This window comes from Diorhabda carinulata, chromosome X (assembly GCF_026250575.1).
Source record: "Diorhabda carinulata isolate Delta chromosome X, icDioCari1.1, whole genome shotgun sequence".
Lineage (NCBI taxonomy): Eukaryota > Metazoa > Arthropoda > Insecta > Coleoptera > Chrysomelidae > Diorhabda > Diorhabda carinulata.
Window position 1 is genome coordinate 18,106,176 of NC_079472.1, and position 26,560 is coordinate 18,132,735.

Here is a 26,560-nt window from a genome sequence, read left to right on the forward strand (position 1 = left end):
CTGCAAAATTGAGTATGACACCTCAGTCATAGAGCCTCAAGGTCAATTGCCAAGTTTGATGGTCGAATTATTATACTTATATTGAATTTTTAATGACCAAAATCTTGGAACATTCGTCTATTATTAAATAACCGGTTTGTTAAAAACGTTTGCGATATAAATGTAATTACCTAAACGATTAAGTTAAATTTATAATTTTTTTTTGTTTCTATATTTAACAAGTTTATAGTTTCCAAAAGTAGCCAATCAAGTCGGCGCGGTGGTTAGTTGAGGGTCTATTAGCACATTTGTTAACAACAGCCGACTGAAAACACTGCAGGTAGTCTAGGTGCGAGAAGTATCGCGGTTTCGGTGCGCACAGTTTCGATACCGATGTGATTTTCAAAAAATTTTTTTACGAGTGTTAGTGCCATATTCCTCTTCAAAAAAAGTGTAGCAAATTATATCTAAAGCAAACTCTATATTTCTATAATTCTAGGGTAAGTGATCAATATAGTATTTTCAAGAAAAGCATATTAATTTAATGGGTGTCTCGTATATTAGAAGAATTGTAATTAATTCAATATTTAATAATTTGATTATCAGAAATTGGGAAAATAATAATATAATATACTTTGTCTATGATTATTTGAGGTTCTATAAAAAGTATCAAATAATTCTGACCATTAAAAAGATATACCTGAGGAAGTTTTAAGGAATCGCTTATTAATTAATTAATTAATTTTACTAATTACGTATTATAAGAAATTAAATTATCGCAAAAACAAATGCCAATTATTTCAAACAAGCCGTCCTATTATTTGCAATAAATAAAATATTTCATTTGGCGCAAACTATTGACAGTGGCGATTTTAAATTTATTCATCGGATCATAATTCAGTGGTTTTAGACACCGTTACTTTCATAAATAATAATTTTAATACAAAAAATCAAGAATATACTTCTTACAAATCTAAATCAGACCCGTAATCAGAAGATGAACTGTCGCAACCCGTAGATGCAGATTCTGGAGTAGAAACGACGTAAACTGGATACGTCGTAGTATCCTTTTTCTCACGTCTAACCGCAGTTTGCGATAACCGCAAAATGACAGAGTATGTTAAAAAATGGTAAAGTATATTAATGATTTTTTGATAAGTGAACAAGTGAATTAGGGCATTGGCAGTTCATTCTACTTCACGTTTCGCAATTTTAAATAAAATTTTTATTAATAAAATATAGATATTAATAATGGGTTTATAACTTAATTCGTGCGGTTTGATAAGAGATGGCGTAACTTGTATATTACATCGTTCCGATATTCCTACTCTGGAAAGTTACTGTTATTGCACGTATTTTCAGTATATGTAATTCATTTGAAGTGTTAACAACAATAATTTTTTTTCACTCAAATATGTCGAACTTTGTTCCTGAAAAAGTGTTTTTGCGGGGAACTTCTTCTTCATTACTTTAATATAAAGAAAAATGCTGCCGAAAGTCATCGTATTTTGGTGGAAGTTTTTGGTGAATATGCTCTAGCTGAGCGAACGTGCCAAAAATGGTTTGCACGATTTAAAAGTGGTGATTTTGGCTTGGAAGACGATGAACGTCATGGGCAACCAAAAAAGTTTGAAGATGAAGAACTGGAAGTATTATTCGATGAAAATTGTTGCCAAACACAAGAAGAGTTCGCAGAATCTTTGAGTGTCACTCAAGCAGCCATTTCAAAACGTTTAAAAGCAGCTGGATATATTCAAAAGCAAGGAAATTGGGTTCCACATGAACTCAAGCCGAGAGACGTCGAAAGGCGGTTTTCATGTCCAAAATGCTGCTGGAACGCCACAGAAGGAAGTCATTTTTGCATCGGATTGTGACTGGTGATGAAAAATGGATCCATTACGACAACCCCAAGCGAAAAAAATCATATGTGAAATCCTGCCAACCAGCCAATTCAACGGCAAAGCCGAATATCCATGGCGTGATGGTAATGTTCTCTATTTGGTGGAAACAGAAGGGTGTTCTGTATTATGAGCTGCTAAATCCGGCTAAAACAATCAATGGAGAACGCTTCAAAAACGGTCGGAATATGCGACCAGACACGAGGCAATAATTATCATGAAAACGCTCGGCCTCACGTTGCTATTCCTGTTAAGAGCTATTTATAAACAGTGGATGGGAAGCTTTACCAAACTCGCCTTATAGCCCAGACCTTGCCCCTTCTGACTATCATTTGTTCTAGTCGATGCAGAACCTCAGAACCCTCACTGGAATACGATTCACATCAGAGCAAGATATCAAAATTGGCATGATTTATTCATGGCTGCCAAGCCGGCGCAGTTCTTTTAGGATGGGATCCACAAATTGCCAGAAAGATGGGAAAAGGTCATAGCTTTTGATGGGCAATACTTTGAATAATACTATTGTACATGTTTTTCTCAAATAAATGTTCAAATTTAAAAAAAAACGCACGAATTAAATTATAGACTACAATATAATTTCATCTTTCATGCTGCTAGTTGTATTTATCATGTCGTAGAGTTGTTGGCTTAATTTTGATCAATGGATACGTTGTTTGTGGTAACTTTGGAAAGCTGCTGCTGCTCCAATTCTTCAGGTGTCCAATTTATTTCGTAGTTAACCTGCGTTGTTCGATGAATGGACAAGACATAGGTTTTTGAGTTGTTTTATAACCGTACACTTGTCTTCAAGGAAAATTTAATTTGCTGAGTTTACATCTATACTCTACTGAAGACATCATTGAACTGAGGTATCTATTAAGTTCTACCAGCATAAGTTTCTTTAGCCTACACATTCTGTTGTTAAATTTAATGGTCAACCAGATTTCTTATTAGCTACCAGGCCGTTATTAATGCCAAAGCCCTAATGTTACTTGTTCGCTTATCAACAAAACAATATGCCCTAACAATTTTTAGCAACATTTTTACATACACCGAGAATTTTGCGGTTAGCGCAATCTGCGGTAAGAGGTGACGATAAGGATGAACTACTTAGTCCCTTCATTCAATCTTCGTCAGATATCGTGCACAACATAAGCGTCCTAAAAAGTAAAATAAAATATGGCTGCCGCGGCCGCGAACGCATAGAAAATTTTGAATCCAAAGAAATTTTATGTACCTAAACCCAAATGGTTTTACCAGGGTATCAAAGAGTTTGCTAAGCGTTAGGTTAAAATCATAGATCATGATATTTGGACTCAGTTCTTGTACGAAAAAATTTTTTATATATTCAAAACTAATTTCAACGCTTCATGTCTTCCTCGAAGTTCTAATTATTTCATTGCGATGCTATTTTAATAATTATTTTTTTACTGTCACCGCTAATATTGCGTACGTTCGTTTTCAAGATGCAATAATTTTATTAGTAAATATTTCCAAAGAACAAAATAATTTGAATACATAATTACCTTGAACTATCGAAATAGACAGTTTTAACTATGCTAATGTAGGAAACATATTAAGAAATTACAAATTTGGAATTTTACGAATGTTAAACTCACAGCTACAACATTGAATGGATAGATACAATTTGAAGGTCGTTGTTAATATATTTTAGAGTGAAATGAATTTCAGGAAATTTGAGCAATCGTGAAATTTACCATTTTTTAAAAATAAAAGTTACATATATGGAAACTCAAATTACACTTCTAGCTTGATTTCATATTTATGTGGCAATGAATTTAATATCAAAATTTTCGCAGTAAGTATTCATTATATGTCTAAATTCAATATAGTCTAGGAAACAAGTTTAAATTTATGTTAATTCGGCATACTATAACTGAAATTATGTTCGATCCGAAATAATGTCTAGATCATTGTTTGTTAAAAGTTATAAACACCTTAAAAAACAGCTTGCAGAGAAGTATAAATATTTTTAAAATTTTAAAAAGAAAGCAGATGACATTTACTAAAAAAAAGTTTCCGTTCCCAAAAGTGTACCTTAATTATTTATAATTTTATATTACTGACAGTTTCATATCTGTCATTTCAAGCCAATCAGATGTCTCAACTTTGACAGGCTGCTACAATTACAACAATGACAATAATAACAACCCGAATTTTCGCAAATGTTTTCGCGGCCTACCTGCAAAGTTGATAAATGCTAATTTTATTGGCTTGACAGCTGTCGTCTACCTCTTATTTCCTCTGAAATTTGTTTTTCTAAAAGTTACATTCTCTTGTCACAAATAAAACGTTTTTAAAACTTGTAAAAAGAAAGGTCGTGTCATAACCATGTTTATTTATTGAGTCATCAAACATCAAATCAAAATGAACGCTTATTAATATATCGGTCAGGGCCTCGGGAAATTTTCGATAAGTTCATACCACGAAAAAATTTTCGGAAATAATTCAAGCGAAAGTTATAAGCGCTAGGCTGCGTAAACCGCCTCAGAAACGGGTACTTCAACTTAAACAACTTTTAATAGTGTGGGAGCAAATTGAAAAATCTAAAAAAATATGGTATAATCTATATACTCGCCGTTGAAATTTTTCATTTAAGTCAATTTAAAAAAAACTAGACGATTGCTATTTGAAAAAAAAAATAGATCAAACTTTAAATTAAAAGAATGGTTATAGGAATCTACTTTGTATAAAAGTATGTTTTACATTTTTAGAAATAGAATCAATTCCCTTATTACAAAAAATTGAAAAATCTCATCTTAATTTAGTTCAAGCTCAAACGAATTATTTGTACATTGACATCCTCGAACAAATTTGTGATTAATTCTACAGATACAACCCCTTCGATTTTTTTCATGTGAAAAGTAAGAACAAGATGGTGAACCCTTTTAATCACACATTTGGCGTAGATTTATGAATGTAGATGAAATCTGGATCTACCTATTCACTCCAGAAACAAAATAAAAATCAACACAGTCGAATACGCTTCGAGAAATGATGACCACTTTTAGGGTAGTCATGGAGTTATGCTGTTAAGAAATTGCAAAAAGATAAACGCTTTGGTCGATCACCCACGTATTCACAAGATCTGCTCCCCAGTGACTTTTTCCTGTTTCCTAACATTATAGTTTCACTTTCAAGGAAGAGATTTCCTTAGACGTATACATTCACGCCTAATTTGAGGAATAAAACCGGCAATTATTATTTAGAAGGTCAAAAAGGTTAGATAATGACTGAATCAAGTCTATAGACGTAAAAGAAACGTAAAAATGTGAAAAAATGTGTTTGAGCGTACTTTCCAAAACTTTAAACAAATGACAATAACTCCTCAATTTTTTGAGCTACAATCTTTTTCAAAAAAGCATTTTGTAGGAAATTTCAAATGTCTCAAAGTCATATTTCATCCGGGATTATTAAACTCCACGTAATTAACGATATGGTGAAAGTTAGAGAAAATTCCTTTTGAACCCACAAACAAAGTTTTCTGTAAATTGAGTTGAAAATTTAGAATATTCTACAAGAAATTGTGATAAAATTTTGTTCTGGATTCGGATCCACAATCATCTTAGGTTCCATTTTCAATTTGCATGTAAAGAAGATAATTTTTCCACCTCTGTGTATATCTGACCTCAGTTATATAATAACCTGTCTTTTAATAGAAAATCGATACGAACATTAATTCTTAATTTATGATGATCTGAAATTGCTACTCTGGGTAAATAATCGGTTCTTCGTTATCGATCTATTCGATAGCTATTATAAACAAATTTATAAATTATTAAAGATTCATTCCACAGAACAATTAATTATTCCGTTAATAATATGATAATTATTTATTTTTTGAGTGTTTTATATATGATTTTATTCATACAAGAAAGTTAAACCATAAGAACGATTAATTTAAAACCAAATTAAACAAATTTATGGATGTGGATATGTCAAATTTGACATAGACATCATGAAGTTTGGTATTTTTACTATTTAACTATATATGTAATACTCCTATATGGACAGTGAAAGCTGTTCTGACTAAGGAAGACCAAATGGCAACGATTTCTCTATCTTCCGAGATTCCAATTCGGTATTGCGCATTCTCAAGCATGCGCAGTATAGATAAAGTGTCTCGAACGAGAGATAAAATGAATACTGTCAGCATCGTAACGTAGGAACGTTTTTTTTTCATACCAACTGTTCATAAAGGAGTATTACATCATATGTAGTGAATATACTGAGAACGTGTTGAGATGGGAATGAAATTTGAGTTTCGTTTCGATTTTTGGTGATGAAGCACCATATCTAGACACTGTATTTTGTTGGTTTTCCGAATTGAATTGTGGTTGTTACAAGATGAATTTCGTTTAAGTCCAAAATCAGCTGTTGTGCCAGAAAATATCGATGCTGTGCGTAAAGTAACATTGAAAAATCGTCATGTAATATACCACGTGATTGAGGCATACTAGGGCATTAGCTCCACTCGCATAAATTCAATTTGTACGAACTTATGATTGTTAAGAAGACGAATCATTCCCCACCACGACAATGCGAGCTCTCACACATCAGTTCGAACAAAAACGTTTTTGAACAGTCAAATAATCGAATTAAGGGTCAGCCGTACACTTTTCATTTCCCGAAGATCAAAAATAAATTGCGAGGTCAACGTTTTTTTACACCCCAAAGAAGCGATTGATACGTACAAATCACATATTTTGATGGTACCCCAATCTTAATGGAGAATATTTTGAAAAACAGTCATATCCAAATATAAATATTGGCTTCAATCACAAAACTTATATTTGATAAGTTACCTAAATGTTAGAACTTACTACAGACACTGCGTACAGAAACTGCCAACTACAAGCTTGTAATTCACATAATCGTGAGTAAAAGTAACGAAACGTTTATCAATACACAGTAAATAAAAGCCAAATGGATTCTATTCTTTATATGTAAATTGACATCTTTAACATGAAAATGCGGTTCCTACCTTCAATTCCATTCGAATGTCGAGAATAGTTTATTTGAAAGATCTCTTGTTGTTCTGGTTCGCCGCGAACGCATTGGTAATATCCTAATCTCAATATGCGCCCATAAAATAAGATTCTTAACGAATTTTCACAATGAAAAACACGGTTATTGGTATTCAATCTTCAATTCAGGGAAGAGATGAGGGACGCTTCTATACGTTGTCGTTTGTTGTCATCTAGCAACCACTTTGCAACAATCTTGGAGGTCTCTCAAAATATTGTGAATGCAGGATATCAGGGATCATCTATCTGAGGATCTGAACTCTTACTCTTTCAGATTTATTCTTTCACTTTCGAAATAATTTCGTTCGAAAACGACAGCCGGCCTGAACGTTGTTCGGCATGGACGTCTGTACGTCCGTCTTTAAATTCTCTGCACCATTGTCGCTTATGTTGCGTATATATACACTTTTCCCCATACATCTCACACATTTGGGAGGAAGCTCAATCCTCCACGGCTACCAAGACAAAAGTGAGATAGATCGCTGAAGTGGGAACTGAGAGAACCTTAGCCAAACTTCACGTAGCCTAACAGATTGTTATCACTGCTAACATTGTTAGACCTTTTGTTGTAACGAGGTGTCTTGGATGAGCTGTTGGTGGACAGAAGACAATTTCTTGAAAGAACGTTCTAATTCTGCCATGAAACGATTTTTCTCAATGAGCATACTGAAATGTTGGTTTTGATTTATCGGCAAAAGAATGACTGCATATTTATCACTAAGTTTTCGCCTTCCATGGGTCTCCTAATTTCCACTGCGGATTCTTCACCCTGATATTTGCAGATGATCAAGTGGTATACGCGCTAGATTTATAGATGAGCTAGTGCCTATGATGAGCAATACTCAATAGGAATACAAAACATATTGCTACTGCATTAAGGTTGAACTCTGAAGTAGGCTGAGGATTCAAAATGCAAAAAAATAATTGATCGTCTTCTATCCATGTGGTGGGACAAGAATATCCATAAAACATCAAAAAAGGAAAAGGGAAATCATTAGTAGAAGCAGTTTAGATGTTATGAACCGTAAATGTTGACTTGGTATGACTATGGATGGATGGAGGGCTATTATTAAGACAAAATTGCTTGAATGGTTCAAGAATTTCAAGGTAATGGATAAAATCGTGTTACTGTGGGTTTTATTGAACAATTTGGCGAAAGATGACAACAACTGTAGTGGGTGGACAAATATTTAGAGATTAAGATTAATTTCAAGATGGAAAAAGCGCCAAAGAAAGAAATTATGTTTATAATAATAATGTGATTTAAAAGTGCGAAGACGAAAAAATATTTGGATGTCCTTTGTTGGAGTAAATTGGACAAATTTGTTAGATAAAATAGACGATTGACTATTTGAAAGATTAGTTAGAGTAAATTTCTTTCTAAAAATGATTTTTCGTGATAAAGAGGACAAAAGAGAGGTGCTTGTTTATCCAAAATACAAGTTTGTGAGGAAGATTTAAGATTTATCAAGAAGGCGAATTGACGAGAAACTTTTATTGACTTATAAATGATAGGAAAACTGACCCTGAGAGATATTAACGATATGTGTTACGTTGCATAATTTCTATGATTAATAGCATTATTAAAAACAGAATAATAAATTTGTTTATCTATTAAACACACTGTATACAATACACGTATATTACGTTGAACAAAACTGAGAATTAAAAGTAGAACGCGTTACATGATACTTGCATACGCAGCATTTATTGTTTATTTGTTATTTAAATAAACGCAATAAGTATAAATTTGATATTTTTTATTATAAGATGTGAAACGAATGCTCAATTATTTCACAAGTAATTCCGGCATTTTGAATTATTTATATGAATGAGAGAATAATAAATTGATGAAGCATTCATAATCCATAGGCGTGCCACTTCTTTTAGTAGAGAGTTAAAGTATTTTTTCAAGTTATATCTCGGGTATTTTCGTATGAAATAATTTTATAAGTATACACCCCACAAAAATTATCGCATCACTGGGATTTTAGGATATTTTTAATACTTAATTTTCGTTTTTTGGGACAATCTGTATATGTATCAACTTAATAGATATTTCTGGTTTCTCATCATGGGCAAAAAAATATCACAATTTGTTACAAATTTTTTTGGAAGCAGAAATGCTCGAGTAAATCATTTCTGTCTTGGAGAATGCATTGAGATCGAGAACTTTCTAAGCAAATTGTGTTATTGTATAGTGAAACTTTGAATTTATTTTGTTAATAATGGATGTGCTTCAACGTTTAACAAGACATGTGACGAATGAAGAAGCCGCTAGTGTCATCGCGCTCATACAAGATAGCCGCAGTCAAAGATACGTCGCCGGGGTAATTGGAGCTCAACAAAGCACCATATCCAAAGTTGTTATTCGCTACCAAGAAACAGGGCAGCTAACCAGAAGACCCGGACAAGGTTGCGGAAGTGTAACTCCGGTACTAGATGATCGTTATTTGAGGTTAAGAATTAGGCATACCACCGCTCGAAGGCTGCAAACGGATCTGTTGGCTGCTCGTAATGTCCGAATAAGCCTACAAACAGTTTGAAAGCAGGTATACGAGCCAGAGTGCCAGCTAGAGGTCCACGTCTTACCAGAGAACTTCGAGTAGCAAGATTGGAATATTCAAGATTGGTCCAATATTTTATTTACGGATGAATCAAGATTTTGTCTGTATTCATCAGATAGGCGTGTACCAGTTTATAGGCGACGTGGTGAACGGACGATCAGGTTAATTTTTGTCAAACCGAAAGATTTGGTGGTGGCTCTATCATGGTTTGGGGAGGAATTTCTTTCGAGGGTCGCACGGAGTTAGTACCAGTGATTGATGGAAGACTAAATGCTGACAGGTACATAACCAATATCCTAGAACCCCATGCCTACACGTAGCCCGGACCTTAACCCAATAGTGGTCTGGGACCATCTAGGATGGCAAGTTCAGCGATATCCGGCACCAATAAGAACACTAGATGATCTTCAAAATGTTCTTCTTAACTTCCGGGAAAACATGCCGCAAGGATACGTCCAGAACCTGTTTAGAAGCCTTCCAAGAGGAATAGAAGCTGTAATTAGAGCGAGGGGCGGCAACACACGCTATTAGAAATTCATTGGCTGGTTTTAGTTTAAGCACCGTCCATTTTTTTGTATAGATGTTTTGTACAATTTTTTTGATATTTTCTATGTTTTGGTAAATCAAACTTTTTGTCCTCTGTAGATTAAACTGATATAAAATAAATGTTGCAAGCGGCGAATCTATTGGTGTTTTATTTCGTAATAATAATAAAATTCGAAAAACGGGCAACACATTGAAAATATTTAAAAAATAATGAGTGATGCGGTAATTTTTGTGTGGTGTATATAAGAGTTTAAACTTTAATTTTTAATATAAGATGTTTAACACAGTTTTTCCAAAGCTCTTGGCGGTCTGCTGCTAGAACTTTCTTTACAAGTTCTACAACCTCTTTCTCAGTACTGGAGACTGATTACATTTTCGTAATTCTGATTTCACCCATATTAACTATATAGGGTTAAATATGCAATAGTAAAACAGTAAACAATTATTTGCTTGTTGGGCCTTTTTTTACGATATCTAACAGGAATAGAAATATATTTTTCAGACATAAATGCTAAAATTTCAGCTTTGTTACTACTGTTGGTAATGTTAGGTAAAAGTAAAATTTTCAAATAATTCTGCTGTCATATCTCCATGATAATCAGCCGCACAGTTTTTAATTTTTTTAGCAGATATTAATAAAGCATTAGACAAGAAACTGTCGTTGATTTCAGCGAGTAATATTATAATTCCTTTCCCTTTAGATTTAAACATTCAAAATAACTCGCAGTGTTTGTATATCTAAATATTTATTATTAAATGCATACCTGTCTTTATTCTTACTACATTGTTCAATTTCAATGTCTTCATTCGCCCTTGGTCTAAAGGACGCCATATTTCTATTTATTTAAAAAAATTTATGAATGAAATGAATCTCACCAACCCACGCCACTGCTTATCGCAGACTGTCTAGTAGGAATATTTCAAAGAAATTGTGTACATACGGCTTCGGCCAATAGAAATGCATTTATGTTTACGATTCATTCTTTTCTTCGGTAAACAGTGGAGATGATGCATTTTAACACACAATCATTAAGTCCACGTGGACTTTATAAATTAAATGAATCTCACTAAGAGACGCCACTGTATTTATGTTTACGATTCGATGTTTTCATTGGTAAACAGTGGAGATGATGAGTCCACGGGAACTGATGGTTTGTCCTCGAATAACTATCTTCTGCAAATGACGTATTTAACAGATACTTATAGATATTGTCCACGTCGCAATTCTTTCCTAGTAGGGTTTTCATGTCATTTAGAAAATTACATTGTTGTCTTTGAGAGGCGTAAACGTCTTATAGTAACTTCTCGGTTCGAAGTTGTTACTCATACATAATAAATATTCATGCGTAATTTTAATGTGACCTATTCTAGTTACTGCGACTTGTTTTGGGCGCATATTCGCGGCCATTTTTCAACACTTTTAGTTTTTGAAATGATCTTTGTTATTCAAATTGCCACTGAATACTTCTTATAATGTACAATCTCCTACAATTTATTTTGTAAATGTTTTTCCTGAAATTTCAATAAATTTATTTAGGGTGTAACTTATGTTCAAAAAAATCAATTTTAGGAAGTTTTTTTTTCTAAATCTAGAAAACTTGTAACTAATACCCCTTAATTCTAAAAGGAAATTATTATTTCCTCTGTTGCATTTCAATTAAATCTTCAAGTTATATCAAATTGTAGTTGAGATATCATAAGTTCAAAAATATCACATAGAATGGTATATTCTTATCAATCCTAATTGCCGATAACTTATTTTACAATTTTCATATTCCAATTTTCTAAAAAGTCACGTTTTCTGCTCTCAATTGAAATAAATAACATCCCAAAACACTGTGACCATGATTTTATTGGACGAAAAAGCAGTTTTTGCTTTCTTGGAAGCACGTTTCTCAAATGGAATCGAAAATGTTATGGAAATAGAAAATTCTGCGACTCTCTCTTATCTGTGACAGATTCGTAAGCTCATAACCATTGTACTTATTGACAAAACTCAATTTTTTCACTGACGTCGCAAATTTTGTGGTTGACAATCAGTGGCGTAACTAGACAAGGGAGAAGTGGACCCTCGGCCAAAATTTGCTTCACAAATTTCGGGAAACTGGCTTGAATGAATGTACTGCAGAAGCCTAATACTTAATAGAAAATAGTAGTTAAGAGATTCCAATGACTGTTAATTATGAAACTGTAGATAATCCTATTGATTCCGCTGAAAGTAGATTCAAATTTGATTATTTGATTATAATAGTTGCTGCACTCAATTTTGGATTTTTGTACGACATGAATAATTCAAAATGTTTGCCAAATATCGAGCTTTTGGAGTACTGTAATGATTCACATCTAGTACTTTAAAGACGGAGAAGGCAGACATCAAACCTCATGAGCTTTACGAAGAACCACAACTTTTAATGCATAATCTACCAAACTTCAGACGCTAGTCAGATGATTCAGTACATAATTACAAATACACTGAAAGATATCTATCTTAATGTTTACCTCAACAGAAAGACGTTTTACTAAGTTAAAAATTATGAAGAACTTCTTAAGAAACAATATGAAACAGGACTGACTATCTGTTTAGTAATATAATCGCAATCGAAGCAGATTTAGCAGCAAAATTAATCCTTATTAGATGACTAAAAAATTAAGTACTCAAGTTATAAAATAAAACCTTTTTTTACAATCTATATGCTTTTTAATTTTCTCCCACCACTAATTTATATTTTTTTCATTATCATGAGTATTTGTTAAGTAGATTTTGGGAACGAAAGAAAAGAGGCCTCGCTGATGCGACTTTGGTCACGTCTATATTAGCCCACGTTGATATTGATCACTTATGACTTTTTGGTCAATCTATACAACATATATTTCAACTTTGAAGACACCACGTTGTTTAGTATTTGTTTGGCAGTCATCAATATGTTATGTGATACAATACTTTTAATTGAAAGACATTAGCCTAATCAATATAGTAAAATATTGGGAAGCAAAGTTTAAACGAGACCGTACGATCTGCGAAGATCAACAAAGCAGTGGTTGACCAAATGACGTTGAAGAAATGTTGTTGTGAATTGTTTGGCAATGTTTCACAGAAATAAAATCGAATTTTTGCACCGTTTCCTAACCATGGATGAAAAGTGAGTCCATCACTTTATACCCGAAAGGCAAAGATCGTTCCCTCTGCAGGCAAGTTCATAGCGTCGGATTTTTGGGATGCACGTGGGATAATTTTCATTTACTAATGAAAAAGAAGAAACGGCGGGTATTATACGAACTCATTGCAACGTTTGAGCGAAGAAATCAAGCAATACCAGCCGCATTTGGCTAAGAAGAAAGTGTTGTTTCAGTAATACAATGGCCAAAACCTCATGCAAGAATTAGCCCCTTGGAAAAATAAATGAGCAAGGTAGAATGATAAATCCTATTAAAATATGCGAGAAAACCAAAATTCGGAACTATTAGAGGACTCAAAATTTAGCCTGGCACAAATTTAGAGAGACATGGTTTATTAAATCAACGTAAACAGTATTTAGGTTTAATGATTGAGTAGGGTCTTTTATAGGGGTAGATTCTACCCCGGCGCGGTTAACTCTAAAGATGGATTCTTCGATTATATGTTTTGATATGTTATGCAGAAGTTTAGTTTCTCGCAATTTCAACTCCGAGTGATTTTTGGTCTTTAACTACTGGACTAAAATGACGATTTCAATTTTTTGTACCAGTGTACATTGAAAGGTCGTCTTGTTACCCAATACCTTAGTTTCTTTTTGCATCACATCCATATTGTATACAACGATACGACGGTATATAATTATTATATTTGGATCAAGGTTATTTTAATTAATAATTTATGGAATTATTTACTAGATCAGATGTTAGCTGTCGGATCGTAACGATTTTTGTTTCTAAATTTTTACTGGTTTATTATTAGTAGGAGCATTATGAAAAACGTCAAGTAGATTTCACGAAGGAGCATCAATGTTTTTATTATTTACTATATATACTTTACATATTTATAAAAATGACGAAACACATCAAATTTCGAATCATTAATTGAAATACTTTAAAGTTACGATACAATCCTTATCTCCAACCTTCTTCCAACGACAGCTTTGACCCCCAATTTTTTAAATGGGGATTATAGGTTTGTGATACATCGTTTGAAAGGTTGCAAAGGAGATGTTGAACCGCGAACGTCTTGGCAACATCCTAATCATAAATAAAATTGTCTCTTAACCATATTAAACTACTCTGCGAATTTACTACTGATCAAAAGACTTGGAAAAATTGGCAAAAAGTCTCCAGCTTTCTTTGGGAGGGGTCTACATATTATTTTAGGTATAGGGGCAGAGATGCTAAAACTTCTGCCCAAACAATCCCGTTCTAAAGAAGAATGTTTATATTTTACAGATTTGACAAACTTTTATATACAATTTCATAAATATATTTTTTAGACGACGCCATCTGAAAGTTGTTCGTTCCGTATTCATTTACATATAGTTGAAGTTGCGTTTTGAGTGTTCCATGTAGTGAAAGTGACAGTTCCGTGCTGCAAAACACTTTCGGGACGCTCTGGAGTAGAAAACTTTAACTTAACCTTAAATGTGACTCTAGCCACTTCAATGTTGACAGTTGACAGTTTCCCATAACCTTAAATTTTTAATTTTCTGAAATTATTTGTTTTATCCGAAGTTTTGTCTAAATTAATGACTTAATAACAATGAATGATGATGAAAAAGAAAACATCAGTGATGAAGAGTTACTCGAATCTACGCCAGCTGATGTTTGTAATTCTCTACTATTTATTTTCTTTACTCAATTTTGGATCTTATGCGTCGTCTAAAAAATGTTGTGAACGCCGCGGCTGAAATACTATTTTGTTGGACGCGTCTGAAAAATGATAATGCGATACCAAATCGAGCTGCGATTGTTATAAAAAAAATAAGAAATAAAAGTTTTCTACATCCACCGCTTCCATCCAGCTCGCTTTATTTAAATCCCTTAGACTATGTTTGAGACATTGTACAACTTTTGGTTGAAAGCATACCAAAAAGACGTGATCTTTTCTCACCAAAATCAGCATCTACATATGAGATAATATATGTCTCCTGCAAGAGAAATTTTAAGGTTAGAAAGAGGTAAAAATCGCTGGGGACAAGATCTGGATGATAAATTGGGTGGTCCAGTAGTATCAATGTTTTTCAATTTTTTAAATGGGCCATAGTCATTCAAATCAAAAGCTTTATTTTGGACTGTTGTTCTAATAGAGAAAGATTAAATTTCAGATCTTTTTATATCAATTACGGTTAAAAAAGACAAAGCATGAGTGGGTTAAGTTATTTACCTGGTATACCTTGACAAATGAACATATTTATATGCAGATAATTATCTTTTATGTTCATGTTTATGCCTATATTAGAAAAACGACTTATCTAGGAATGTAAGTGGTTTTGTTTAGCAATTTATTTTGTTCTTTGTGTTGATTTGAATACACTAAGTAAAAACTATTCTAAAATATGCAAAAATAATAATAATAAACTACAATATGCGTACAATCTTAATATAGTCATTTTAGAAATGCAACAAAAATCCAAAGGTGCCCCGTGGTTACCAATTCATAGTTTATTTCGTATACACTGCGATCCAAAGGATCTACTGTGTCCCACCCAGCGTTTACAGCTGATCCATCAATCTCACTCCTTTTAAACAGTCTAGAATGTGGATTGGCTTAAACTGCCAGAGATCTTCGTCTTCTATTTCATACGCACCCAGGTGTAGTGCTCTGGAGTTTCACACTTCGAGAGAATGTGAATAGAGGTTTCGTCTTCTGTCGTTGTAGCGTCTTCAGGTGTTTATCGAAGCAACAGTGCCCCGATAGAACTCCTGGTATTCGTTCTTACTAAGATTGATACATTCAGCAGATCTACTCTGGTTATAGTTTCCCAGAAGAGTCTTTGCCTACCTCAGCCCTTGATGGTTGTCCCAATAATTGATTTTGCTCCTATCTACCTTCTTTTCCATTATACTGTAGCTAATACTACAGAAGGGTTCTGGTACCATGAAGGGCTTGTATGTCCCCGCTTTAGTCAGCTCATCAGCTATTTCATTTTCCTTCTTTTCCAGTGCAACGTATATTATAAGTCGCGAGGTACATTTTTTCAGAATTATTTCATAAATAAGCAGCATTCAAACTTTTTGGGATCTCTCTATCTCTTGATGTTGAATATAAATGCATCATTCTCATTCACTAACATTATCCATCAAACTTCCATATGAATAACAATAAATATAAAAAAAACTGTGAAAAGTAGAAGGTAAGCAAGTAGAGAAAGAAATTCCTAAACAATGGCAGAAGCAGCATGTGAAGGAATTAAAGAAGTTTCTGATTTGAAAACCTATACGTTGTCTAAATCAAACATATCAACAGGAGTTTTCTGTAAGTCTGGATTCAATTTCTGGGTTCTACAAAGAAAACGTGAAAGTTTGTTTAGAAGAAATAGCTTCTCGTGGACCAAAAAAATATTTCTTGTTTCGTTAAAATACCAAAGTACGGCGGTAGAACCTCAATATCCCAATAACAGCAATCCAAATATTTTAATCCAAAGACAATTTGTCACGACATTCGGCTTGTGCTTTGTGACGCAGATTTCGGAATTTTAGAAAATTAAAATCGATTTTCACGGCAATCTATACCCCAGAAGAGGATCTAAAACTGGAATGGTTAATATTCAAATCTCAAGCATTATTCACTATATTTTATAATTTTGATTCAGAAGTTTGTTTGCAGCTTGAGACATTTCTAATAGTTTTCTGCACAGACATGATCATATTGATGATGAATATTAGGTACAAACTCCAAATAGTCTAGTTGATATTCCTAAAGTGGTGTTCAAATAATCTTTCCACCATTTAATGATCTTCCCTTTGAAAGATTGGATGTAACATGTTTTCAATATTTTTTCTTACTTGTTTATTTTATTAATCATTTCATTACCGATGAAAATCATTGTTGAAATTTATTTTGTTGAAGAGGACCAGGCAGAACCAACGATTTCACTGTGTTTTTTACAAAAGTATACTTTCTAGGGTGATCCCAACCATTTGGGCATTACTGAACACAAGAATCATTGATGATATGTATTTGGTTTCAGAAGATCAATCAGTACCAGTAGTCATTTCACTGTGGTTTTTTTTATAAAAACGCACTGTTTAAGCTCATGCCTTACGTGTTTAACTAACCCTCCGGTCTATGTTATCTCTGTTTGAGACAGAAATTTCAAAGCTGCATGTTTTTTCCAATCCTTTGCTACGAAATTGGTAGTTCAACACTTTTCAGCTTGTAATGACTCGTTAAAGGATTCTGCAAAACGTAATGACATATCGATCGGAAAAATAGCCGGAGTATGTAACCAGTGGAAGGAATATTTAACATGTCATTGAAAAGAAAATATCTATAAGGCTGAGGAGTTAGCTCCGTTCTATAAGTGCCTTCACATTTAAAGGCGAAAAATGTCACGGAGCTAAACGAAGTGAAGAAGTTTGTAAATCTGACAGATTATCGGGAAATAAAAGAAACCTAGATTGAAAGGAGTCAAGACTTCACCTGTTTATTATATGATATAGGTAACCAAAGAATTCTTCAAAGAATGGTTGAGAAAAGTCAAAAAGCAAATGATAAAACAAAAAAATCGTACTTATTATTTTCTTATTTCTCAAAAGTACTTACCAAAACGTGCTATGCTAATACCACTCATAAATTTCAACCCTTATCTCAAGATATCGTACAATTTTGCAGTTAATCATATTCTCAAGTGTTTGTGAGAAAACAAATCTGAATTTTGTAACAATAAACAAGAAATTTAGACAGAGGACAGTGAAGTTGATATTGAGTTTAGACCTAGTTATAGCTTGTGCCCCATAAAACGACTGATTTAGAGTTAATTCAAATATTCGAAGATTTTATAAGGGTTGACGATGATGTGACTAATACTAGAGAATTCATAGAGGGGAATTGTGGGACTGACGACTACAAAAGTGAAGATGAAGCTGACCAAACACAAATTTTGGATAGAGAAAATTTCAAAAGACCTTTGAAGCTTTGGAGGCGTTCCACAATTTCTTTTAAGATCCATTAGTTGTTGAAAGGACTATATTTGATAAAATTTAGGAATCGGAGAAACGTATGTAGAATATTAGGTCATGAACGCGAAAGAATAAAATAGATTTCTCGAAATAAACTAATTTTATACTTTCGCGTTTTATAAAATCGAAAAATCAATCGATTTCGATGATACTTTTCTTTAAATCTGCGTCTTTACGGTAGATTTATAAAAAAAATGGGAATAAAAAAATGAAAACTTACATTGGTTAGGTTAAGTTAGGTTAGGGGGGTGTGTTAAAAATCCAGAACAATAGTCTGCTTTTCAAAACCCCCCCTCGCCCAACTTCCAATTCTCTTTAAAACTCAATCTTAGTAATATACCATTTTTTTAAAGGTGAAAATTTTCAATTTTTCAAAGTTAACTTTGAATATTGTACATTTGATTATTACAATAAGTGATTTTAGGAATGTTTTTGTTCATATAACTTTAATAATTACTTAATAAAAAAGGTGCAAACAATTATATGATATTATAAATCAACATTTTTGTATATTTTTTTTCTATTTTTTCGTTTTCTTTGTATAGATTATGAAAAAAAATTTAACCACTTCATTTGATTATTTGGAAAAAAATTATCAACAATTTTACGTGAATGAGTGAATTTTCAGGAACATTTGAAGCCCTGAAACCAATATAAGTTTTAATTTTTTTATTACCATAATTTTTTTCTCCGCCGTAATAACGAAGATTTAAAAAAAAATTCATCGAAATCGGACTATTTTTCGATTTTCTAGAACCAAAAAAACGAGGGGCCGCGGAAGTATAAAATTACATAAGTAAATTAAATATTTGCTTTATTTGTTAAATTAACAATCCAATAAATTATAATAGATCTTTGCAGGGGAGACAGTTTTCACTGTATTTTGTTTTCTTTTTGTAGACATCCTGTATTATTAAATGTTCTCCTTCACAGTATGTCCGATATTTTTGAATATGAATTTTTATTTCATAACAAAGCAAAGGAAATATTCAAAAGTAATTTATAGAGGAAAAAAACTAATTAGTTAAACAAAATATGGTCAAATGAAGGCCAATCTAAAGGCACAAATATACATAAACGTCAGTAACGTAACTGGTTTTTGAGTGATTAGTGGTTTATTCCAAGAACCTAAAATGAAATTCACGTCGATATAATAATGAGAACCCAGTAATTACTCAACCAAGGCATTAAAGCGACCTTCTTCTATAAGCACGTTTACACTCAATGCAATATTATTCGGAAATTAAAAAATTATAAAACAAAACAAATATATCTTTGTATAGTTCTGTAGCTTTGGAGTAATTGCCCAAAAACGTTAATTCACTCTATGGCGATTCCCGTTTGTTCATACTAATATTTTTAATCGAAGACCTAATTCCACTTATATTTCATAAAATAAAGGAAAAAACAATAATTGCAATAAATTTATCCTCATAATATCTTTATATTTACATAAATTGATAGAGAGGTTTCCAGAAAATGATCCAGAATCATTAATGATTAAGCTTACGTCTCTTGTGAACATCTAATTGTTAAAATGATGCTGCAAAAGGCAAATTCGTAGCTGCGGACGAACTCAACTGATGCTTTCTAATGAAGTTAAGTATCAAGATGTCTTACTTGGACAAGAATCTAGACAAAGTAAACTCCAATGCCACTGCGGCTGTATCAAAATCAAAGTCTAAGATAGTACAGTGCAAGGCTGCTCAACCTTTTGAAGAGTTCGGCCAAACGTTGGATTTATTCTAAACTCTAAATAAAAAAACAAAACTGAACTTAATTCCAGGGTAACTTGTTTATAAAATCAATGTGATTTCTGCCATAGTTTGTCTTTCAATAATTTACTTTTGTTTGGCTACAAATCCGACGTTGACAGTAACAACAAGTCCCAAATGTGTTGCTCAGTTAAGGATGTGCGGTATTTATTTTTTACATAATTAAGATCTGATAAAACCTTTTCACATGCAACTACTTAAAACCTGTAACGCCAGGTCAGTTATTGATGGAAATTCTCTGCAAAATCTTCTGAACAATTTTGAGCTTTCGAAGACAATTTGTTAGCAAAAAGGTTTTTCAACGTATCATTATTTTGCAGTTCAACAAGTTCTAATTGAATATTGGCAGGATAAGTAACTATTTCAGCCAAACTTATCATGAAAGGATTTATAAAAATTTGTACATTTTGTTTTTTACTCTCGAAATCTTGAAATCTCTCAAATGATTGTGACAAGCGTTTAATTTTAGATTGGTATTTAGAGTAATTAACAGAAACAATATTGAGCTCCTCTTTCAAATGTTTAATTGTGGAGAAGAGATCAATAGTTTCTGTGGCCAAATTAATTGAAAAGAGATTCAATTTTGCTTTGAATCCCTGTTTGTATACCCACTACACTATAGTGGGTATACAAAACTATCATCAAACCCATGATCGTACAGACATTACTTGTTTGATTGCCAACAATTGCTCAGATAACAGAATTGAAACGTTAAACTGCTTGGGTATCAAAATGCCTAAGTCAACATGGCTAAAGACGAACCAAATGATTTATAACTAAATCAGTTAACTTTTGAAATGTCTATAATAGTACATTACGTAACAAGAGTTGTAAGTAACTCATTACGCACGAAGTGAAAAATTTCATGAGTGCGTAATGGGCTTACAACTCGCGTAACGTACTATACTTTTTGTACGCCCATTCATTTTCTTCCATTAAATAAAAAACATCGCAATTATTTAAACTTAATTATAATAGTTGTTAATAATAATTGAACAATAATTGTAAATTATTATTTATTATTATTTAATGGTGATGAACGGTTATTTATAATTGTAGTACTGATCGGTACATCAGAAGACGAAGATTGATAATTGGTAATTGCCTCCGAAATTCGTAACTCGTTGTCATTTTTATTTTTAAGAGATTGATTCACATAGTCTTCCGCTACTGTAGAAGATTGCCAGCCACCAAGTCTTTTTAATGATAGTATATAACATCCTGCATTAACTAACATGGTGGCTGATGATCTTCTGAAGCAATGGCCGGTATATCGCTTTGGTTCCGGCAGCTCAAGATATTCATCAATTTTACGTGATGTATTACCGATTATCTTTATCCCCACAAACTGTTTTATGCATTTTCCATTTCTGTAATTAAGAAATCTATACTTTTTTGATAGGTACTTTCGTACCTTTCTTTGGATTTTAGCGGTAACAAATTAAGTGTAGCAGATTGAGCTTTTTTTAAAAACTCCGGTGGATTTTTCATAATTTCATCACTACTATCAGACGTATTCGTAGATAAAGTTGAGAAAATGTTCGGATACAATCATATTTTCTTCAAGAAATTGATAATATAAATGACATGACATTTATTTTCATAGTATGCTACTTAAGAAATTGCATAATGTGCTGCCTACATTTAGGGGCATCACTCTTTCAATCCTAAATATATTTCGTTATTGCTAAAAGTTTTTATGTTTTTTAATTGACTAAATTTGTGTAAATGAACCAAATTAAGTCTTACGTGAATAAAAATTTAATTGTAATTTAATTAAACCAAAAAGTTTGAGTTTCAGTTTTCTTCTCAAAACTCACGTTTAGATCTCATTACTTGCATATTATTGTTAAATGTCATTTACAAGGAATGTTGACAGTGCGATTTTTGACGTTTACAGTCATGGGCGTACAAAAACGAAATTACACTAGTGATCGGTCTATCGGAAAGACACTGTCCCGTCAAATACCACCTTAAGAAGATAGGCATGGTAGAAAGTGAGAACTGTAGATTCTGTGAGCAAGTCGTAGTGATAGCGGAACGAATTTTTTGCAGATTTCGCAAGAAATTTATAAAAACATTGATAATTTTGACTCTTCTTCTCTTTTCGATCGTTTCTTACCTACTCCACGTTCAGAATTAGTTAAGGGCTCAATATTTTACAATCATTCACCAATTGAAATCAAATCTATATCGTCGTTTCCCGCATTTCACAAAAATTTGAGGTCATATTTACTGGAAAGTGCCTTCTATTCTGTAAACGATAATATTTTACTCCAGGTATGCTGCATAATGTTTTAATTGTCTTATTGTTCCATATGAAAAGTAGCCTTATCCATTTTTAGTGAAAATCGAGTTGGTGCTCTATAATTATTCTTCGTCCTAATACCTATGCTCCCTGCATCGCAAAACCAAACAAAACTCACCCTATCCTGTATTTTATATGGTTAAGATTGCCAGTCAAACACACATTTTCATTTCAAAAGACACCTTATCCAATTACTCAATCAAATTGCTTGACTCGGCACACGTGATTAGAAACTTTTTGTGCGATTCTGTGTTATTCATATTTTTCCATCAATATTGTTTGGTTTCCTGACGAGTAAACACTTTTTTTTGTAATATTTTAAGAGCAATTTAAAGGTTTTCTTGGATAGAAATTCAATTGATCAACTAATGTGCAAAAATGGATATTAATGTGGTACTTGCTGACCCAAAAAAAAACACGAAGAAACCCAAGTGAGCCTAAAAAATTTTTAGAATGTACAATGAACTGATGCGTGTTCAAAATTCATTGAGCTGACAGAAAAAATCAAAATTAAGAAGTCTCAAGAAAACAAAGTAAGGCTTATGATGGAAAAGCGAGTGCACAAAATGAGATTGATCAGGTACTTTGATCAATCCCAAAGTACCTGATCAATCGGCATATTATAGTCGCCAACTTTAGACAATGTTTTTATATACACTTGGATGTCAAACGAGTTTCCCAAAGGATCTAACCAAATCTGCTTTGCTGTTGCTGTTTTCGACTGTTTAAGTGGAATGGATTTAACAGGTTACTCTACAGTAAGGTTTTGTGCCGAAGGTTGTGGCTGGCAAAACAAAAATGTTGCGCCTAAAAACATAAAGGAAATTCAAGTGATTTTTCCTGTTCCAGGACATTCCTGTTTGCCTCCGTCGATCGAGTATTTGGAAGTATTGAGAAAATCCTTAAAAAAGAGGCGACTATAGTAGAGATTTTGGTACATGGTACAGTTAAAAGTTAAGGACAATATTGCAGAGTATTGAATTTCAAATCGGAGCCTGAAAATTACTTTAAAAACGCGGCGTCTTGGCATTTTAAGTTCTCCGAGGCAAAAAGGTTCGTCGTAACCAAAAATATAATAATATATTAGTAAGGGGTGAAATATTTTACAACTCAGACACTGCTGTTTCCAAATATATCTCAAAAAGAGGAAAAATCTTTCAATTTTTGGTCCTATGATTATACAAAAAGGAGTACCCGTCAAGCCTGAAAAGTTACATGATCTTCAAAAGGTTGTATCGAAACATTTTGGCAAAGAATGGGTCGGCAAACAGGAACTATCGTTTTGCAAAAACCTTTTAAGCCCTGAGGTGGCTAATGAAGTAGTTGGTGCTTGTGACGACAAAAAAATGTGATAAACAGTGAAAATGGAGAGCTTATTTAATTATAATTTTCATTTTATTTTGCTTATAGAGTTTAGTTAATATGTTTGCTTTTTTGTATTTTGTTTAAATTTCAATAAAAAAATTGTAATTTGTGGTCCTTAGTTTGATCAATAACTAATTTATGCGAAAAAAAAAACGTTTCAAAATTCTCCTTATTTACAAAGACATTTCAAAACTCGCCTTATCCATAATTAAAATTAAAATCATTAAAGAAAAAATATTTCAAAGTAGCAAAGCACAAGAGTTGCTAGGTGTTCATTGAGGTATATAAAAAATATCGATAACAAATCTTTAATAATAAGAACGTAAACAGTTTTTTCTCATTTTCTCAAAATCGCTTTACATTGATAAGGCGAGTTTTGTTATGGAACGCCTCAATTATTACCTATAATTTTGTTATTCATTGTGGTTTTTTTCTATAAAAATTTTATTTCATTTGTATCTTTAGTTATTTGTATGTTTGTTTTTAAGTTTTTACAAGCTTTCGTCTACAAATTGTAACAATGTTTTGACAATATATCGATACGAGATTGGGAAACTTCTTTTTAATTCACATAAAATATCGACGTGAAATTTCGAAAAAATAATTGAATTATCTAATTGTCCTTGTCAACTTTGATGATATATTAATTGTTTAGGAGCGTAAAACAAGTAGATGTCATTCATCAATTCATTTATTAAAAAAAAAAGTCTTTATTTATACATAAGGTGACACACGTATGAAACTTGTTTATCTAATTTACAACTAAACGTTATTGATTCAACCTTGTACTTTGGAAATACATGTAAAGATTCGACAAATAATTAATGATTCGTAATGTGTTCAAAGGTATTAAAAATTTTAAAATGCTTTTATAATAACCAACTTAATGATCAATGAGTAGAAATTTTCTTTGTTATACGCTGTTAATCTTCAAATATTTTTTTTAAATCACCAAAGACGTATCGTTCGACATTTGATTCAGTGCGACCTGACTTTATGTCTCTAAGTAGTAATCATGTCTTTTAAATATTAAGAATATTGTATAGCTTCATATTAATAATAAAAATATGTTAATAATACCGATCATCAAATAGAGAAAATTTTATCACAGATGTTCTCATTTTGTAAAAACATAATCGACTTACAAATCTAGATAAGAATTGTACAGTACTTAATTTAACAAGCGAAGGTAATTTCAGTAAAATTAGATAGAAATATGAATTTGGACACTCAAAGTTTTATTTGTAATTTAAAAACTAAAGTGAAAGTTACATAGCACTTTTTGAGGCTCAATAAACTCATAGAGCTCTAAAATCTTTGACAGAAACAATTGTTTAGACAATTTTTTGTTTTTTCTTGTTTTTGTTGCCATAATATAGACACAATACAGTATTTATAACAGAAAAATCATACTGGGGTATAGCTTCTTAACTTCGTAGCTATGACAATTATGAAATTGCGACTAATCAAGTATTTCCCCGTTGGTCCTCATTTATAGAGTGAGAAGAAAATGGTTTATCGTCAAAAACTAAAAAACAAACATAAAAATAACTAAATAAAGATACAAATAAAATAATTAATAGAATAGCAGTCGTATTAGGAATGCGGGAAAAGCTGACATTGATTTGATTTCAATTGGCAAGTGATTGTGCATTTTTTTTCATTGTAAAATATTGAGCCCTTAACTAATTCTGAGCGTGGAGCAGGTAGGTAAAGGTCGTGCTCTGCCTTCATAAGTGCATAGCAACGATCGTTCTGAAATTGGAGAATCGTACTTACGAATTAGGCAAACAGATTAAATGATGAATAAGAAAGGAAGAGTCAGAATTTTTAATCTTTTAAAGAACTTCCTGCAGTGAGCCCTGCTGTTTAGTCTGAGTAAATATCTAACACCCAAGAAAGGAAGGGCACATCGGAGATTCGACTCAATAAGGGCATAATAAACCGTGAAAGAGGTGGATAAGTTCAATTCTTTGGAAACGCAAAACAGGAGGAACTTCTATTTCAAGGAATTGTCCACAACAAGCTCGAAGAATTTTACAGATTGAACGACATCCATGGTGGTGTTGCAATGGGCTGCAATGATAAAACTTTGGTTTTAGAAACGTTGAGACAGAGAAGATTAAAATCGCACCATGATTTAAGGGTGATTAGGTCACTAGATATGGTTCTATGAAGTGCCATAATACATATACTACAATACAATTATTCTAAATCACTAACATCATATCCATCTATCTCAGAAACGATTTCAAGTCTATTTAAAACTAGTACATGTTGCATATATTGGTTTTTAACTCTTTTCTCGTGTTTTATGGCATTTCTCTAATTCTCGGTGGTAATATCAGTACCACAACGGAGGAGGAATTTTTGGTAAAACACCCTATTTACCTTCATTATTTTGTCAGTATCATTCGATTTAGTAACCGGCTTTATTTAAGAATTCCAAGCGATTAATTTTTTGTTTGTTTATCTATACTTTTGAATGATTAACTGATTCTAAAAATTGAATATTGTATTGCGGATCTGCACAAGTTATATGTTCATTGGATAAGGATCATTTAAAAAAAAATAAAGAGTTACTCAAAAGCAAGAATATTAGTAAAAAGTAGATAAAACGTTAATAATGCTAGCGATTGCGTACGCCATGGAAACAAAAGTCATAAATAAAAAGAAAGTGGAAGATCTAAAGATAATGGAGAGAAAAATATTGAGAACTACACTCGAATCAAATATTACAAGAGATGGAGAAAGGAGATTAAAGAAAAATGAAGAAATAAAAGAACTTTGAGAAGAAAATATATAAATATATAAAAGCCCGGACACATCATGAGAAGGACACCTACAGAAATGGTGAGGAGAATAACAAACACAATGGATGGTTAAGACCAAGAAATACCTGGAGAAACCAATTTGAAGAAGATTCCAG

General features: G+C 32.5%; 1 protein-coding gene across 1 annotated transcript in view; it reads left to right on the forward strand.

Annotated features, from left to right (window-relative positions):
- Positions 1-185: 185 nt before the first annotated feature.
- The window catches only part of LOC130900707 (ABC transporter G family member 20), a 49,408-nt gene continuing 23,033 nt past the window's right edge, over positions 186-26,560 (forward strand). The window contains exon 1 of the mRNA XM_057811503.1: positions 186-479. The gene's annotated coding sequence lies outside the window, so the exon portion shown is untranslated. The remainder of the gene's footprint in view (positions 480-26,560) is intronic.